At 37.5% G+C, this 4,749-nt stretch overlaps 1 pseudogene across 1 annotated transcript; it reads right to left on the reverse strand.

Annotated features, from left to right (window-relative positions):
- Positions 1 to 1,418: 1,418 nt before the first annotated feature.
- LOC309845040 (hsc70-interacting protein pseudogene) lies at positions 1,419 to 2,509 on the reverse strand (annotated as a pseudogene). The gene has a single exon. The product of its transcript is annotated as a hsc70-interacting protein pseudogene (transcript).
- Positions 2,510 to 4,749: the final 2,240 nt, after the last annotated feature.

Genomic DNA, 4,749 nt, shown 5'->3' on the forward strand with positions numbered 1-4,749 from the left:
CATCTTGACTCCTCCTCAGCCTTTCTGTTTCTTCTCCATTAGTGGCATCTATGGATTCCCTTTTCATTCCTGTAAACCCACTTCAGTAAGTGCAAATTCATCATTTTATGCAACTTGTAGTTGAAGATGTTCCTGTCATTTTTCTGGAAATTGAAATCTGAAATGACTTTTTTCTTTTTATAAAGTTGACCTCACTTTAAAAATAAACTTTTGTGCATAAACTTGGTCCTTGGTTCAAAACTAGTTTACATTGTTATTCCATGGCCTGCTCTTAAAGTCATTTTTTAAAATGATTTTATTTATTTTACTTATTATTATTAAATATTAAAAATATTTATTTATTTATTTAACAGAGAAGGAGAGAGAGAGAGCACAAGCAGGGGGAGGAGGAGAGGGAGAGGGAGAAGCAGGTTCCCCACTGAGCAGAAAGCCCTACACAGGGCCCAATCCCAGGACCCGAGGACCATGACCCATGGATGCTTAACCAACTGAGCCACCCAGGCAACCCAAGTAATTTTTAATAATAAATTACCTTAAAACTCATCAAACAAAAATAATACTTTGAATCTTGATGACATAAGGTAGAACAGTGGGCAAATGATGACATAGCAGCCAGAATGAATAATTCATAGTTACACCAGCCATATGCAATGGATCTTAGTTATATAATATTAAGTTTTACTAAGCTCCAAAATTTTAATAAGTTCCAAAATTTTATACAGATTTGAAAAAGTTATAAAAAAAAAAACAAAACAAAACAAAGCAAGAGAATATTGAGTACTAGTTTCAGGATCAGGGTTATCTCTCGTGATGAAAGCAAGTGTAAGAGTAGACTGGGAGGACCAGAAATACTGCATGGTTAGATGTGTATTATTTTCAGATCCTTTTATTTTCAACTCAAAACAACTTTATGTAAAATTCAGATACGGTCACACTCTGTTCTACCCCCTGATTGTGGAATTTCTATTTTATTTTATTTTTTTTCCCAACTCAAACTTCATCTATTTTAATGTATTATTTGCCTCCCACTAATAAGCCTTTATTTCACTCGTTATAACTGAGCAATAAATCTTCCTTGCCCAATTAATCCAAAGGAAAAAAAAACTGAAATGATTAGTAAAGAAAAATGTAGGGACTAACACACCCTTTTTATATGTTTTAAAATATTTTTAAGGTTTAAAAAGTGTTTAAAGTTTGTAGCTCCTGGTTAGGAAAACATTATCTGAATGAACAGCCTAATGGCAAACCATTGTAGAATGTTTCAGTTGCATGGGGAGCAGAAGGGTAGGGATTCTCTTCACAGCACCCCAGCTTTCTTCATGAGAAGGTCAGAGGTACATGGTTTGTTTTACTATGACATCAATTAGGTGATTGAAGCTGCTTTTCCTTCAGCAAGGGCTTTATTTGTCAGAAGGGCATTATGCTTGAACTCCAGATTTGGCAGACAATTTACTGATGAAATTCATAATCTTTGGGTTGCTCTGATATTTTGACATATTTGCTGGGTTCTGGGCCACATCCTTGGAAGGCCTCCATAATTTCTGGATCCAGATCACTAAGAATTTCATTGAGCCCAGGCATTCCTGCCATCCCAGGCATCCCCCCTGCCATTCCAGGCATTCCTCCAGGAAAATTACCAGGCATTCCCCCTGGAAAGCCACCTGGGAAAGAGCCCTACTGAGCTCCTGATTGCTGTCTGGCTTCTTCCTCCCTCTGGGCTGTCTCATGTTCTTCCTGAGCCTTCTTAACCCTTTCTATTCTTTCTTTGATCTCTCCCTCTTCATGTTTTTCCTCATACTTTCTCCGATGTTCAGCAATTTTCTGGGCCCTCAGTTGAACTTCTTTCAGCATTGCAATAGCATCTTCGTCATAATCCAGTTTACAAGCAAAGGCAAGATCATGTGCTGCTTCTTCCCTATGGCTCAGAATTCTATGTGCTTTCCCCAAGCCATTTAAAAGGCTGAGCTGAATCAGGATTTATTTCAATAGCTCTGTCACAGTCTTGAATGGCAGCATTTAGCTTCTGTAATTTGATGAAGACACTGGTTCTCTTGGCATACAGAATGGCCAAGCGAGGATTTAGTTTGATGTCATCTGTGAACAAATCAATGGATTTCTGTAGTTCACCATCATTTAGGGCATCAATGGCAGCCACTTTTTTATCATTTGCCTGATCCATCATTTCCTCGGTTATCTCTACATTTTCATCTCCCATTTCTTGAGGGGCATCAGTATCTGGTTCAATCACACCTTCATTGTCAATTTCTAGATCATTTTCCTCACTTGATGGTTCATCTGTCTTTATGTTTTCCTCTGCCTTCTTACTGTCTGATTTTTCTTCCTTGATACTGTCTTCTGATTTAGTTTTATGAGTGGCAGTTGGTATTTTACCCCCCATGCTCTCCACCCACTCCCGCAGAAAATGCATTTCCTCAGTGTGCAGAACGCTCGGATCCTGCTTACACATTTTCATGAAGTGCTGAAGCTCGCTCGCTTTCCGGGGATCCATGGTCCGGAGGCAGTGGCAGGCAGCAAGCAGCAGACACAGCTGAGGTTGTTATCCGATTCCAGGCACGCGTGGATACTAGCTCAGCATGACCATGTGGAAGGTGTGGAATTTCTATTTTAATTTGTATTCCTAAGCAGTTCTGGAATGTCTACAATTTGTAGGATTACAAACAAAAATCTCTACCTTAAAGTAGGAAGATATCCAGGTCTTTTTGTAGCTGAAATGGTACAATGATGAGATCAATTCATACCTCTTTTATTTCATTTGAGGCAGATTCACTGGGTTAGGGCAGACATTTCATAGGACTATATGACAGTATAGGGACAAAATTTTTGGCCCAAGTTGTCTCACAGAAACTTGTAAACCCAGGATACACTATTTATAGAAATATTATGAAATTAAACTTTTGACAAAGATGAAGAAAAACCTTAATTTGATTTTATAGTGAAAAAATAACAGCACAAATTTGTTATCCACACTTTCCACCCCCCACCACCACCCCAGGGAGAGGGGGAAAAAAAATCATGTTTGGTGAATGTCTGGGAAATTTATGATTGGGCAAAGAGTACCTTGAAATTGATTATAAATAAAGATACTCTAGCTTCTAGAATTTTCTCTCAGCCTTCTTTCTTGTCTGGAAATTTTCAAGAATTGACTAATTATTAGTCACATTTTCAAAAATGGCAGGTTAACTTCCAGTCACACTGTCACAATCCTCTTTCTTCCTGCCCCTCCCTTCTAAACACAACTGTAAACCCTGGAATAATACAAGAAGAATCCAAAGGAGAACCCTCAAAGATTGTAAAGAGAAGACAGACTTGTTTGGAACCCCAGGATTTGAGGGACAAATGGCAATTTATTTTACATTTCCCTATTCAACAGAAGAAAGTGACCCAGATTAATTTCTCAGGTCAGGTAGGCTCATTCTACCACAGGATGGAATGGGAATCGCTCTGACAACTTCAGGGAAGCCCAAAACCACTGAGGGTGGATAAGGATCTCTACCAACAATAAGTGGCCATTTGAAATGCCCTCTTGGTTAGTTGTATCAGCAAATGTTCACTCAAGAGACCTTTTTCTCTATGTGATCTTTGTTTTTCACTTATCTGTGAATGACCTCACTCCAGGGAACACTGGAGTGAAAATTAAGTACGTTTTCTTCTAAAGAGATTTACTTTTTCTGCTTGAGGAAGGGCTAACTATCCATTAAAAACCACTATATTCTTCTTCATGCAGCCTGGCTTACAATGATCTTAGATTCACCTCTTTTAGCTTCAAGTTTGTTTTGGGATCTCAGTGCTGATATGGTCACTGTGCAGCATTAGCATTCACTTATAAATTTGAGTTCGAATTTCTCTTCTTTTCTCTCTCTTTAATCATAAAATATTGATTATGTAGAGACCATGAATGCATTAATCATTATATTTTATATAAAATAAATTTATTAGCTACAGCACAGACTTTCAGGGCAACTGGTTTGATTATGGCACAAAGTAAAATTCTCAAGCAGACTTTTTGACTACTTAAACACAGTTTAACTCACTGGATGAGGAATTACTTGTGTACATAGTCAAGGGATTGAGAGACACTTTAGGGTAAAAGTCATGCACTTTGATTAAGAATTTTTAAGAATTATTCACAACTGTCCCTAACTTTAACTGGGTAAACATCACCATTTTTTCCCTGAATTTCCTTTTGAAATTTTTAAATTTGTAAAATAAATTAATTTGAAGAGATATTTCAATGTATGTTCCAGAGGATTCTTTTAAATGGCTGCCTAAATAGGGATGCCTGGATGGTTCAGTTGATTAAGCATTTCCTTTCAGCTCAAATTAAGCATTTACTTTCAGATCTTCTGGTCCTGGCATCCAGCCTTGGGTTAGAACCCCATGTCAGACTCCTTGCTCACCTGGGAGCCTGCTTCTCCCTTTCCCTCTGCCTCTCCCCACCACATCCCACCTATGTTATCTTTCTCTCAAATAAATAAATAAATAAATAAAATCTTAAGAAAAAAATAACTACCTAAATATTTTACCCCACAGACAACTGTATTAAACTTAGTAAGAATTCGAAGACAAATTGAAGTGCACACATTTATAAGGACAACAAATCATTCACTTTAGAACTCTACAAAAACTTAATTTATCCTAAATGAGAAGTGTCATATGAATAGCAGTACTGCCAAGATAGTTACTCCTGATTTAGATTATTAATATGCAACACTCTGGCTTGTATTCATA

Source organism: Mustela nivalis, assembly GCF_964662115.1.
Source record: "Mustela nivalis genome assembly, chromosome: 12".
Taxonomy (NCBI): Eukaryota; Metazoa; Chordata; class Mammalia; order Carnivora; family Mustelidae; genus Mustela; species Mustela nivalis.